This window comes from Strongylocentrotus purpuratus, unplaced genomic scaffold (assembly GCF_000002235.5).
Source record: "Strongylocentrotus purpuratus isolate Spur 01 unplaced genomic scaffold, Spur_5.0 spur5_scaffold_10, whole genome shotgun sequence".
In the NCBI taxonomy this organism is placed as follows: domain Eukaryota; kingdom Metazoa; phylum Echinodermata; class Echinoidea; order Camarodonta; family Strongylocentrotidae; genus Strongylocentrotus; species Strongylocentrotus purpuratus.
The window spans coordinates 10,402,392-10,418,212 of NW_022145595.1; the positions used below are offsets into that span (position 1 = coordinate 10,402,392).

The 15,821-nt window shown below is 36.5% G+C and overlaps 1 long non-coding RNA gene across 1 annotated transcript; it reads right to left on the reverse strand.

Annotated features, from left to right (window-relative positions):
- Positions 1–835: 835 nt before the first annotated feature.
- Positions 836–12,172, reverse strand: LOC100892506. Its single transcript, XR_004063024.1, has 7 exons — positions 12,031–12,172; positions 10,728–10,828; positions 10,255–10,381; positions 7,755–7,894; positions 6,214–6,337; positions 4,669–4,756; positions 836–1,394 (listed from the first exon to the last, which is right to left on the reverse strand). It is a non-coding gene; the product is annotated as a leucine-rich melanocyte differentiation-associated protein (long non-coding RNA).
- Between the last annotated feature and the right edge of the window lie 3,649 nt (positions 12,173–15,821).

Consider the following 15,821-nt stretch of genomic DNA (forward strand, 5'->3'; position numbering starts at 1 on the left):
AGAAAGATATATATGGAACTACACACACGTGCACGACACATGCATTTCATATCTCTCAACAGGCAAGAGATACACTAATTTACCAAATATATCAATTAGTAGGCGGTTTCCCACCAACATTGTTATCATCATGTAATATTCAAAACATATTCTTTCACATGATTGGTAATAAGAGCTTCCATTTCATTTTTTGAAATTGGGGCGTTTCCAATACTGGTCTTTACCTTTAAGGGTTTATTGCCATTTGGTCTGCAACCAGTTCATGTACTACCCAATTAGTCTATTCCCATCTGGTCTACACCCAGCCGTCTACTATCCACATGGCCTAATGATCATTTAGTGTTAATTTAGTCTAATAACCAGCGACAAATAGTCTAATTCCCAGTTCGTCTAATACCCATTTGGCCTACTATCCATAGGGTCTAATTATCATTTGATGATTATTATAATTATTTATGATTAAAGATGAAGTTGAGTTCTGGTCATGCGATTGCATTGTGAAAGAAACGGTGTGGAACCGACCAGAAAAGGTTGATCATCTAGCATATAAGAATTTGTGTGTATTGCAAGGTTCTGGAATCATCAAAATGATAAGAAATGTGGCCAAGTCTTGGTAAAGTTACAAACACTTGCACAGAAAGATGTATATGGGACTACACGAACACGTGGCGTAAAAAGCCGGCCCCCGATTTTTACGATGTTACATGTATATTTAGAATATGAAGGCATTTGAAGAGCCAAGCTTTTCAGGGAACATGTCTTAACTGATGTTCTTCCACACTTGCATAATAAGAATGAGTAATGCTCACAAATTATTTTTCACCTCTTCCCAGAACTCAACCTTCTCTTTAAATGATTATTGGACCATATGGATAGTAGACGAAATGGGAATTAGACTAACTGGCTGTAGACCAAATGGCAATTCACCGCATTAAGTACATCATATCTGTATGTATAAAACAAGACTCTTTATTATACGTCTTTAATTACAGATAACTTTTATTTCTTGTCCGAGGGTGGTCCACAATGGGTTTTAACATGTAACAATGACGGGTTTGAATTCTCATTATAAATGTTTGAAAATCAACAACAGGTTAGAATTATTCAGTTATTATTAAAAATGTTGCTTGAAAATGCTTCAAAATATGGCTCAGATCGCAACAGAATGTATAAAAGAACCTTAGAGTCCTTAAGAAAATAAGCATAAGATGTTAATTCCTTTTTATCCAAAAGTTGTTGATAACCGAGTGGTCTCTTGACCTCTATGGATGTGTTGGGGGTCAAAGGTCGTCACCTGATGCAAAGGTCAATGGATCATAGGTCGTTGTTACGGATGAACCTGTTTCCTTCTGAGTGGCGGCCATAGTAGACATATTTGCAGCGTCCATACGTACCTGGATAAAAAAGAAAACATGATTAGACATTAATGACAATACTTTCTAACAGCATTCTTGTCTCTGCATTACTATCACATATCAGGAAAGAAAAGTATTCAACCGGCTTTACTTGACTTTACAAAAAATGACTCTGAACTACTACATAATCATCATTAATCTTTTAATACACACAGATGTTAGTACAACAACAATTTTGAGAAAATAAACCCTTTATGGCCAGTCCTAGCCAAAACACCTTCATGTAAATCACTTGAGATTTATATGCCTATTTGTTATGCCTAACAAGGGTTTATAGCCCTATGCTTATTGCATTATTTCAGCATGTTTTGGAACAAAGCCCACCACGCACAAGACTAAATAATGACTAAAGGAAGACAATATACTTCAGTCAAATACCACAAAACAAATAGGCTTCATTTATCATCTAGACTTGCGTTGGTATATATCATCACGGGTCAGGGGTCAACTACCATCATATCAGTCTCTGTATTTTGGTTTATTCCGTTGTCTTTTCTATTCTTATCACAGTTATCTGATGATACAATGTTTTTGTTGCCCAAAGTATTTAAAGGGGAAGTCTACCCTCATATTAAATTGGGACATTAGAGAAACAATTCAGTGAAAGTTTGAGAAATATCGGACAACAAATAAGAAAGTTATGAATCTTTCAAAATCATGGAATCTTTGAGTCAATTTGGCAATACAGTCAGAAATTGTGATGTCATCCCCTCACAATTCATCACTGATCTGAATGACAGAATGACCACAAATCTCTATTTCTCTGAATGTTAATTGAATAGTAGACCTATCTTATATGGAGGTGCACGAAAGAACATGTTATTCGTGATATATGATTGAGATAGGCATGAAGAAAATATATCTTTTGATCAAAATGGAATTAAATGACATTTCTTGCATTCAACAGAGGCTAAAATGTGAGGGGTTGACATCATATTTAGAGACCGCGTTGCCAATTCGACTCAAGATTTGAAGTATCTCGTAAAAAAAACATAATTTACTAATATATTTCTGATTTTTCTCAAACCTTCACTGATCTGTTCTACACACTTTTCTTCTTGTATAAACCAAGCCCATTATTAGGGTAGACTTCCCCTTTAAAGTGTACCAACTACCAAAAAGTATTTTGCTTTGTATGTAATGGGGGTTTCACGTCGCTATACTATTGAAAACATGAGCTTCATATATTATGTCTATAAAGAGATAAAAAGAGATAAGGCAAGTGTAAATACTCTCTCAATTATAAACACAAAAGCGACTTTTTAGTAGTCTATTCAACAAACCCGAACATGTTCAAATAGAAAAGGGCCTGTACGGAACCCAAGTCCAACTTGGGTTCCGAGCGCAGGTTTTTATGTTATCAGTTATTTTCTTCATACTCATTATCTGTTTGATAGCCCATAGGATGCCAGATCAAGAGGGTTTTTTTTTTGACTTATGATGAATTATTTTTTCAGGTGATCGGTTCACTACAAAACAAGTTCAAATTCCATCTCCATCAATACCAACTATTTGTACTTAACATGTAGACTGTTGGGTAAACTAGACAGTCAAAAAGATTGTAAAGATTTATGAGTGATGATAAATCAAATCAAAGCATAAATAGGACAATTTTTTTTCTTTTTTCTAGAACATCCCCCTTTATATTGTATTTTGATGAGAAAATTACACTCCAGTCTACTGCATGTCAGGGCTATGGTGTAACACTGGAGTAGTCAGTTGAAATTCCTATGTAAACAAAAATCTGTGATGTTTACTAGCAGACGTTATCAGTGCACAGTGCATTTCAAGATATAATCACGTACCAAGTTACCTCATCTTTCCAAATTCCTAGAAAAAAACCCTGGTATATGTCATAATACCATAAAAGTGACAGCTTACACAGGAACTGAGCTCATGGACTTTAGAGTTATTTATAATGCCTTTATATTTTGTTTAAAGTTTGGTTTCAGGCAAGCCCTTACACGGATTTTAACCTCCAATGTATAAACATTATGCTTTGATTTCGTATCACATGATGTCATAAACCATCATTAGAAATTAAAGGAAGCCATGTCACATTTAAACATGATACATGGTTGGAAAGCATATCTGTGCAGCATGTACTGGCAGATCACAATATTATGTACACTCTAATCTGTATGTGAGGATGTGTAAAGCCTTGTTTAGATGAGGAGGCAAAACCGCCACAGCTTTTTATGATGACGTAAAGATAAATATGCTTCGCATTTCTGTATTTGATAGTATACACAGAGCTCAGTGAATATGTGCAGGACCTTTGTTGTATGCACCAAAATTTACTTTTATACAGGTTTTGAAAAAAAGTGGTGGCTTTTTTGCAGTGGTTTACCATGTCAAATCTGAACGGGCCTTAAAGAGAAGGTTGAGTTCTGGGAAGAGGTGAAAAATAATATGTGAGCGTCATCATTGTTATCATGCAAGTGTGGAAGAACATCAGATAAAAAATGTTCCCTGAAAAGCATGGCTCTTCTAATGCCTTAATATTCTTAATATTGCATGAAACAGCACGTTTGTGTAGTCCCATATTCATATTTGTGTATACAGTGCTTGTAACTTTACCAAGACTGGGTCAAGTTTCTTATCATTTTGATGATCAACCTTTTCTGATCGATTCCACACCGTTTCTTTCACAATGCAATCGCATGACCAGAACTCGACTTCATCTTCAAGTGATGTCAACTGCACATTTCATTTTGTTTTGCTGCAGAGGTTACTCTAATGCAGTTATTAATTCACATAAAAACAACCCTTATCCTCAATTCTACATATCACACTCTTCTTATAACTACATGTATATCACACTGCGCTCTTCAAGAATAGGTTTCAGTTGCTTAATGTCTTCAATTCTCTTGCAAAGTTCTAGTTGTGTAATTAATTTTGAAGTGAATTATTTCCTTGTTCTTATGGTGATAAAGGTTTCAATTTCTAGAGGAAATTGATAAGAGCAATAAAGTTCTGGATTTATCCTGTATACATGTAGCGCAATTTCTTCAGCGCTTTACAGATCTATATATCATTAACCCAGTCTTCGGATTCAGGCTTGCCTGGACACAATACATGCACAATCTCCACTCGCCACGTGCCATTTTACAGATGCTCAGAATGCTGAGCAAACTAAAATGACTTTCACATCCTACGGGGTACCTGTTTACCACCAGGGTGGAGAGAAGCAATGTAGATAAAATGCCTTGCCTAAGGACATAAGATTAGAGACGTGTGAAAGGGTTATTACCTTGAGGATTGCCATCTGTATTTCTTGCTTGTGATGGCAGAGGAGAATAGAGAGTGGAATTGGAAGATAAGGCATCCTCCGCATCATCCTAAATAAAAAAAATATTGATAAAAAAAAATTGACCCTCGGTATTGGTGTAATTTGTGTAATTGGTAACATACAGTCCTCAAGAGGGTGACATGCATTGATTAAACATATATTCATCTCACCAGCTGGTGAATATACATTGTAACTATCGAAAGTGACCGGTCAGGAAAATATAACAATTAAGATCCTCCCAATTGACATCACATGACGAGCTCTGGACCAATCACATCTAAGTATCTGTCGAAGCTATCTAATATAACATAATATTATTGATAATAATAATGGTTTATCTATTCAGAAATATGCATCGCAGCCTGAGGGCTGAATTGTACACAATTTTCAGAAAAGTATACATGATCAAATAATACAATAAAAATTGAATCACAACAAAATATGTAAACATTCTGTATGCAGTTGTAAATTACCCATAAAGATAATACACACATGTGAGTCTACCATTATAGGTTAAGTTCCAAATAACATAAAGGTTGTCCGTATAAGGAAGAGTCAGGCATAAGCATGCTCCTTTTCGAGAGAGATGAAAATCTATCCCTATGGAAAGATGTGTTATCCATTTTTATTAAAACTCCCAAATGTTGTGATTCAACTTTAATATGCAGTCCGACCTGTCTTTAATAGTGGCTTCCTCTCTATAAAGTCCACCTCTCTCATGTCTCTATAGTGGCCATCCATTCTGTCCCCCCCCCCCACCATAGAAAGAGAAATATGTTGTGGAACCTGTCTATGAAGGCCACCTGACTACAGAGACCACTTCTTCTATTTCCTTTGGGTGGTCTTAAAGCCTATCTGCACTAGTTCGGCCAAGAGGGATTAGACCTCTCCTCGTGGTCACCAGGTGGCTATCTCATCAAATCAGCTCTCAGTTGACATAAGAAAAGGGGGATCATGGGGACCAACAGGCACCGATTAGGCATTGTTTGCTATATAGAGGGCGCAAGTAGCTACAATTAGTGCAGTCCCGCTTTAAGAGATGAAAAATTATCCCTATAGAAAGATGTGTCCTCCATTTTAATAAAAAGAAAAAAAAAAATTGATTCAACTTTAATATACAGTTAAACCTGTCTTAGTGGTCACCTCTCTTTAGGGGCCATGCATTGTCTCCCTAGAGAAAGAGAAATATGTGTTGCGGAACCTGTCTAGAAAGGCCACCTGACTACAGAGACCACTCACTCTATTTCCTTTGGGTGGCCTTAATAGACAGGTTTGACAGTACAGTCAAACCTGCTTTAGTGACCACCTGAATAGAAAGATCGCCTGTCTACAAGGACCACATTTTTTGTTTCCCTTGATAATGGTTTTTCATTGAAACATGTACTAAAGGAACCTGTACATAAAGACCACCTGTCTACACAGACCACTCTTTCTATTTCTTTTGGGTGACTTTAATAGACAGGTTTGACGGTACTTGAAACTTGGCACAATAATTAGAAGACTTACCACATCAGCAGGTCTGGCTACCTTCATCAGTGCACCTATTCTCTTGGCTTCATTTCTCTCTTTCACTGATACTGCTCTGTGGTCGAGAAACCTCAAGGTAGGAATACTGTAGATTACAAAATATCTGGAAAGAAAAGCCATATATATCTCAGTGTTTTTATATTGATATCAAATGAACTACTTTCAAAAAATAAATCTAAGGCAATTTCAATAACCTTGCAAATTCTGTTTTGTACCCACATGCTTTGTTTTTTTAATTCAAGTCGTTGCTAAGATTATTTTTAAGGTATGAATGTGTTAGCAAAGAATATAATACTTAGCTTAAAGAATTGTTGAATATACTTTAATTTTTAACCCATGTTATGTTTCACTCAATCATTGAGTAATTAATGTAGGTATATATTAAAATTATGAAAATAAAAACCTCGCTTGAGGATAAGAGAAAAAAAGAAAGAAAAACCTTGCACATTACCGTTTGAAATGTGCGACATGACAATTAATTATTTTGAATCTGAACGATTTTTATGGGATGTATGAAAGGATATTGAAGTTGGGCTTGAATTGACTTTTCGAAAATAGTTGCGATAGTGTTTACTGTCTAACCCACTCAGTCAAAAGGTAGCTTAAATGCTAAGAATCTCAAATCAGACAAAATAAAGTCTGTTATTACAAAATAAACAAATTACATCACACCGCCTCTCAGATTGGCATGTCTTTAAAGGGAAAGTCCACCCCCAAAATAAGTTTGTTTCGATAGAGGCAGAATAATAAGAAAATCAGGTGAGTGAAAGTTTGAGCAAATTCTGAATGAAAATAAGAAAGTTATGAATTATTGAAGTTGTGATCAATCAAATACAAATTGGCAACTCTGTGACTTATTATACGAGCTCTCCTTCATTTGCTTTGTGCATAATATTCCATAAAATCATGTTTTCTTCGTTATTGATGACGGAATATATTTTTGTTCCTTGCAGGGGGAGTATAGAAACATATTTGCAATTAATATATTTAGGGTGCATGTATGGTTGAAATTTTTCTTGAGGGAAAATGAAAATTTTAGATTTTTTTAGTACTGAGCAAATGGAAGTTGAGCTCGCATGATACGTCATAGAGTTGCCAATTTGTGTTTGATTGATCACAACTTCAAAAATCTTAACTTCCTTATTTTTAATCAGAATTTGCTCAAACTTTCACTGACTTGTTTCTCTCATTTTTCTACTCCTATTAAAACTAACTTAATTTCAGGGTGGACTTCCCCTTTAAGTAGTCATAACAGTAATTACTGTTATTTGTTATGTTAAAGAAAATAATAACATGCTGTGAATCACAGTAGTGTTTTTTACTATATTGCTCTATAAGATATCACATGACGGTTTGAATAAAAAGATAATAACATGTCGAGAACTACAGTAGATTTTAACCATGCTTTATTAGACATCACATTATGCTGTGGCTAATTTTTAGAAACATGCCAATCAGCTGAGGGAATAATGGGGTAAATACACAATGGTTGCCAAACAGAGAAGTGGAATGACACGTACCTGTATCTTTGATAGTCTTCTTCATCTTTCTCCGAGCTCGAGAGCTCATTAGGGCAAGCTTCGTTACCAAGGAGACTGAGGAATGTGAGAGAGGGAACTGACATCTGAAGTTTCTCCACTAGAATGTTGATATCTGATATGTATGCCAAGTTAAGGTCTTTTTTTATTACATGAATATGATGTTGTGGGTAGCTGTACAGGCACAAAGCTTTTTTTAATAATCAGAAGACATGATTAAAGAGTCAAAACTACTCAAGACTGACTTGTACAGTAAAGGGTAGGAGTGAAATACATTTGCATCAATTAGATATAATTAATGATAATAATATTCAGTTCATGTATAGAGCATTACACATTATACAACGTCCCTATGCGCTTCCAAAGAGCTTTGTAAATTATTACTGTAGCTTTAGCCCTGGCAGCCGTTATCAGCATTAACGCTTTGGCAAAGGACATTAGTGCCTCTGTGGGACTTGAACCGTGGACCTTATGATCCACAGTTTGGTGACATATTCACTTAACAACAACACCTCTATGATCATTGCATCAAAGAACAATTTTTTATATGACCATCTCAAAGACACAAGTCAGAATCAAATTCGGGGTTTTAGTTTGCAGGATCTTTTCATGATCTTAGTTTTAAGGCACAAGCCCTCGTTAGTCGTAATGCAAAACAGAGGGTCTGAGCAGGGAGACTACACAGAGTGTGTAATTCGTGTTTTTACAGACGTGTATCAATCAGATATGATTATTTACGTCTGGGGACTGACCTTTAACTATCGTCACCATCCGAAAGTCGTGACTCAGTTTCGAACCTGGGTCCGATCAGAATCAGTTTGAGAGCTGACCGCAGACATTACCAGTAGACCAACTCACATCAGAGTTGTTGTTTTTGTTTTAGTTTTTATTGGCGTGTATCATTCATTTATGAATATTTACGCCAAGTTAGTATGTTGGCTCTGCTCAAGACTTTATGGAATTGTATTTGAGGAACAAATTAAAGTCTGTGCCAGCAGACTAGGTCAATGTAATTAAAAAAAATAAGAGAGATCATCTAATGTAGGCATGAAGGCAACTACACTTGATAAAAGACTATGCTTGCTAATTATGACGACATAATCTATAATTGTTTTTTTAATTTTTTTAATTTATTTATTCTCCACTCATGGGATGGATTGCCCTTGTCAGCTATAAGCTGTTTTTCAAAGGGGTAAAAGGTGAAACAGAAACGATGTCACAAGATTTACAATTTTTATATGAAGCAATTACACTTCATGATGAGAGACTGATCAATACAGCTTTCACTTTTATTATCTAAGGGTTGGTATCTAAAATAGGTTCTCAAGATAAATTTATCATAATTTTGCATCTAAGGGGTTCAAGAGGAAGGAAAATGAATCAAGGAAAACTATTTTCACATAGCTACTAGCTGTGGTTTCATCGTGAAATGATACATGGTTTAAAAATTGTTTATGATAGTTTATGATTTAAAGAAATAAAGCATGAGGTGACATAACTGAAAGATCTTTTTTCGAAATGGCAAAAATAACAGTAAATGATAGTCATTTTTTTTAATATAGACAACTTCTTAGGTACAAAAACAAAAGTAATGAGATGAATTTAAATTAATTTTAAACCCTGATTGCAATGGTAAAAATGAACCAAACAAAAACCTTATACCAGTGTGTCGGGAAGAAATCTGACTTTTATTACAGCTAATCCATAAAAAGTTAGAAAGTCGCCTGGACAATTTAAACTTTTCCCCAGTTCATGTTTATAGCATGTTTATTTACACATATGTACATACATGTATATCGCATGTTTATACAGTGTAGCATGTTTATAACATGTACATATATGTTGATGGATCTTTACAAAGCGCACATAATGATTTTATGCATGGCAGGTATATAAAACAACATCTACAAAGAATGATGATTGAGTAAGGTAGGATATCAACAATGCCATTTCCTACGTATTAATCAAATATTGCAATACTAACAACAACAATAATAATGCAAAAAACAACTACCAGTACAACAACAACAACAGCAATAATAATGATAGCCTCATCAGTATTAATAATATTCTCCCTGGGGGCCCTGCAATCATATTATCACCCTCACTTTAGCAGAGCTACAATTATAAGGTGCTCAAGCATTCAACAACATTATTCCGACCAGGTACCCGTCTACTAGAGACTTCGGTGGTAAGCGCTTTATAAGTAACGTTTTTATTATTATTTATTATTATTACTACTCTTGGGTGGAGAGTGGCAAATGTAGATCAATTTCTTGCCAAATTACATTAGTCCTTTACTACCCTATAACCTGATTGCTATTACAAGAGAGTGCTGTAATTAACTTGCAAGAGCTACCGGTACTTACCCACCTTTGCAAGCAGCCTTTATGATTATATTATTTAAAAGTGAAGGCGGTCATTGTTGCTTCGCGGCAGACAGCTACTACTTCTACTACCTGATTGTTTTTATAAAGGATATTGTGTTTTTGTTCATGTGCAGTGTATGAAGGTGGGGCATGAGAGGAACGTGAAGAGAATCATCCAGAGCGTTGTTGTCCATCACCAGCTCCTCAAGCTGAGGGAATCTCTCCAAACCCTTCAAAGTTCTGTAAAGATCGTAACAAAACATAATAATAATTTTTGTTTACCCGGGAAAGTATTAACCAGCATCATGGCTGTTCTTCCTGAGGGCCCTGCAGATATTATTACCCCAGCTATTGCCAGGAACTCATTTACACCTGGGTGGAGAGTGGAATATATGGATTGAAATGTCTTGCCAAATTAGTCTACAATGAAAAAATGAATCATTACATTTACAAAATTTCTGGCACAGATCTTTTCTTCTTTAAATGTGGTTATTTTAAATGGTATTTACAATGGAAAACTATAGCTTTAAAAAGTGAATTTTCCAACTTTCTTGCAAGTTGGAGTGAGAAAATGCTGGTAGCTTACGTGATCTGGTTGAAGCTGAGGTCCACCCTTGTGACCTTTGACCCGTACCATGTGCCGAGCTCCTCTGGAATCTTCACACATGCATGCTCTATGTAGGAAAGCTGTTTAGATAGCAAAAGAATCAAATAAACAATAATGTGAATAACTATTTGTTACCCAAAAGTTAACAAATTGCGTACATGTAAGCTTTGATGGATGAATCCTTCATTCATTTTACACAGATTTCAACTACCGGTACATGTTGACTTGTAAACCCTATTCTAGACTTGGAAATCCTAAGATCTTACACAACAGGATCTCGAGTTGCAATGTAGTGCTAAAAATCGCATGTTGGTCACTTATGACCAACAGATATTACATACACTGTACACTCATATTCATCTATGGAGACATTGTATTAAGCGCTATATAAAAGCGTGCATGAAGTTATCAATCGTAATGATGAATTGCTCATGAATTTTACGAGGATCTGAGATGACAGTCGTTAACTTCACATAGGCGCGCGCCCGGCCCCACACCCCACCGTCGGTAGGCTATACAATATGCAATATTATTGTGCAGGGGTTTGCTGTGAAACCTGTGAGAAAGTATTATATATGTCTTTGTTTTTAGGAAAAATACTCCAAAAAAGATAAGAAAATTGACACAAAAGGGGTAAGACACTAACAACTTTTTAATCATGACCATAACTTGAACAATTGATGAAGAATTAGTCGCAAACTGACAATTTAACTTATATCTTGGAAGATGACCGGGAGACCTACAGGACTACCTCACTCCTGTATATCGCTGATGATGATGATGGTATCTCCACGCCGGAGCTGAGTTACAGGTCAAAGTCTGGATACGAAAGGACACTAGCGCCAAAAAGGCCCAACGAGGGGGGGGGGGGTACTCACTTATAATAAGACATACTGGGTGTGCCGCTCTAATGGGTCACTTTTTCACAAAAAATCTTAACATGGGTCTCATTTTTCAAAATTTTCAAAATTTCCAAATTTGGCAAACATCCGAAAATTGTGAAAAATGGGCTTCGAGAAAATTCCCCAAAAGGTCAAATGACCCTTAAAAATGGGTGGGGGTTTCGAGGCTTGAGCGGCACACCCCCGTCCAAACCAAATCTGAGTACCCCCCCCCCCCGAATAAAGGTAGACTAGATCTTAAATTAAATGGAAATACAATTTAATTGAAGTCTTTGTTTTCTTTATCAATATCACTCCATAAATGTCGGTATATGGGGCTGTACTGTGGCGCAGGCAACTGACAACAAATCAAAGATTACAACCGATGTTACTTTACTCACGTGTGTGCCTTCCACGATAGGTCCTAATCTTTCGTTAGAATCCTGTTCACTATGACTCCCATTTTCTTGAGCCTGACTGGGTTCGTACATTTTGATAGTCAACAGCCAGAGAATAATCCACAAAGACAAAATACGAAGTTAGTTGGAACGAAGCTGGATCAGTGTGTTTTGCTAATTGTCTGTCGGAGGATGATAGATGGCGCTCGTGTCAAAATATTAACAGTAAAAAAAAAGGTCACGAGATGATAGGAGCAGCGTGGCGGGGACAAAGGAGGCCATACCCCCCCCCCCCCCCCTTACTCCCCTTTCGTCAGGCGCATACGTCAGCTGGATTATTCTTGTCTACGGCCTGAAATGAGACAACCAAGAAACTGATATATTTACAGTTGAATTGTTGAAACTAAAACTAAAACAAGAACATAAAAAACAAGCACTCTTCGCTTCAGCTTCTAGTTGTGTTGTGTGTGATCCATATAGCTATTATCTCTATGGTGTGATCACACTTTTTGAACAAAAGTTTCTCTTGACTACTAAACGGCATGTCCCTATATTTATCAATGGAAAATTGATATTATCTATACGCGCATATCGTGGAAAATATTGTGAGAGGATGGCAAAGTATGTGAGGTTTTTTTTTATTATAGGGGTGAGAAGAAATGAGCCCCTGAACACTGGCGTACTGATGGGGGGGGGGGCAGATGCCCCTAAATCAAATTCAAAAGTTGTTTATTTCTAATTATTTCTAAACAGAACCTTGTTATTCCTGGCTAATTTTTCTTGATTGAGGTGTCATATAAAAGAGCAGAAAATGAAATTTCTAGAAATGTGAATTTTTCTTCAAAATTCAGACACCGCCCGCCAAATGACTTTTTGGTTTCCCTCCTCCAAATTGCTTTTAATCACTCATGCTTGAAATATGCATCATCTGAGTTACATCAAGTGAAAGAGGAGGATCTAAGCCTTACAAATATGTCATGTATTAATTATAACTGTGATTAAGTTATGATAAAACATCAATAATTCTCCGTTTCGTTTTCTCTGGGTCGCACTGTATTTATGAAAAGGAGAAAACGGGAAGATATATACAAAAGGATGGACTCGAGCGAAGGCGCAAAATGGGAAAAAAAATCACAGAGAAAAGTTGAGAAGGAAGAAATATATATGTAGGGGGGATGGTGATGGGGAAGAAATAGAAGAGAAAAAGAAAAGAAAACTTACAATAGAGCAAAACAAAACGAGCGAGTTTGCAAATAAATGAAGAAATGTGGTAAGTTAAGGGCCAGTCTGGAAAAGAGGGGGAGGGGGGGGGGGGGGGGGGTAGACAATGAGGCAAGGAATGTGTAATTACATACTATCATTATGTGATGGCATCGTTTATACATTAAATATTTTCAGCATAATTACTCAATAAATGTAATTTCAGGTTGCGTCAATAAAAACAGAGACACTGACAGAACAAGTTACATCAATAAGAAGTGAGTTCCAAAACTTAGGACCAGTAAAAGCTAATTTATTCAAAGCAACCTTGATGAATCACAACATTAGTATTAGCACGATAAGTTACATCAAAAACAATTCTAATCACCCTTTTCTGAGTGACAATCTTAAAAATCAGAGTAGGTCTAGAGTATTATTTTTAGACATAACTTTTTATCAAACCTTGTGATCTCCAGCGGCAGGAAAGTAAAATAAAGTAAGGGCATTGGGCTAGAGCCCACGAGACCGACAGCCTACATAATATATTTGAATGTTATATATTATATATTTGAATGTTATATATTATATATTTGAATGTTATATATTATATATTTGAATGTTATGTATTTGAATGTTATATATATATATATTTATAATTTTGATATATAGGCCTAATATAACAAAATGATAATACTAGTATTAATCTTCGGTTATTCTTTCTTTCTTTCTTTCTTTTCCAAAAGAAAAACAAATCCTGCGCACATAATATACCGAATACTCTTCTTTATGTACGTACTTCCAGTATTTGCGGTAAAGGTAAATGTCTTAGCAGTCAGGTAAAATAACCAACACCATCAAGTAAACTGGTACGGACGGTATGATAAACCATATATTCCATTCTTATATTACGCATTGCATAGCCTACACGTACCTATACCGCTTTCAAAATATACACAATCAATTATCGTCAAGTCGGCCGTCGGCGCGGTGTAATCCTATGTTCCGCCAGGTATTCTGCTACACTACAGTGATAAATTCGACATTTCAAACTTGATGTTGGTGAGTGTTGTAGCGAGAAATACATATTTTATTAACTCATGTAATTTTTATATCGAAAAAGGTGAGGGATAGATGAGTTTCGACATATAAGTTTGACTTCTGCGATTGCGGTAGATAGATATGTCAGTCCCGCGTGATTATATTCTTGTGTGTTTTAACTTCGATTTGGATCAAGATGAATAGCGCAGCCTCTCCGGCCTCGCGCCTCAGCCTCGGGCTCAGCTCGGGCTCGCGCTCGGGCTCGCGCTCTGGCTCAAGCTCAGACAGAAAAAATAGGGCAAACCCGGACTTTAGTGCCCAGCTGAAAATCTCAGTTTATTATGGATTTAATATCAATAATATTAATTATGCTAATATATGCAAATATAAACATACCAAAACTTGATGATTTTTAATCATTTGACGTCATAAAAAGCAATTTTAAGCCAAAAATAGCAGCGAAGTAGGGGATCTCCTCTTTGCTTGATGCGAGATACTAGCGAACTGAAATAACCGAATAAAAACTATGGTGAACTAAAAAAAGAAAAGAAAAAATCAAACCACCTCTGAAATTACCTTTGAAATGTTTATTAATTTTTTCTTCCGATATGCGCACATGATAGGGGCAGGTTGGGATGGGATGGGGGGGGGGGGTGCTCAATAGTCGCCAAATTTGGGGTAAAAGGGCAACTGGCCTTGGGGGGGGGGCTAAATTTATTATTTACTTATTTTTCTTTGTAATCATTTTTCTAATTTTTTTCCGGGGTGGCTCTTTTCTTTATTCTGCTTCTTCTTTCTTTCTCACCAGATATGCACGAAACATTGGGGGTTTGAAGAGATGACACACCCCCCCCTTCCTGATGGGGGCGCCAAATTTAAGGGTTATTTTAATCTTTCTTTCTTTTTCTCGAGCCCCCCCCCCCCCCCGGAAAAAAAGTTAGAAAAATGATTACAAAGAAATAAAAGTAAATAATAAATTTAGCCCCCCCCCCCCCCCAGGCCAGTTGCCCTTTTACCCCAAATTTGGCGAGTTTTCAGCACCCCCATCCCATCCCACTCGCCCCCTCGATGCGTGCATGCCTATTAAAGAGAAAGGGAGAAAGGGACGGGGGGGGGGCAGAGAAAAAGAAAGAAAGATTAAAATAACCCTTAAATTTGGCGCCCCCATCAGGAAGGGGGGGGGTGTCATCTCTTCAAACCCCCAATGTTTCGTGCATATCTGGTGAGAAAGAAAGAAGAAGCAGAATAAAGAAAAGAGCCACCCCGGAAAAAAATTAGAAAAATGATTACAAAGAAAAATAAGTAAATAATAAATTTAGCCCCCCCCCCCCCCCAAGGCCAGTTGCCCTTTTACCCCAAATTTGGCGACTATTGAGCACCCCCCCCCCCATCCCATCCCAACCTGCCCCTATCATGTGCGCATATCGGAAGAAAAAATTAATAAACATTTCAAAGGTAATTTCAGAGGTGGTTTGATTTTTTCTTTTCTTTTTTTAGTTCACCATAGTTTTTATTCGGTTATTTCAGTTCGCTAGTATCTCGCATCAAGCAAAGAG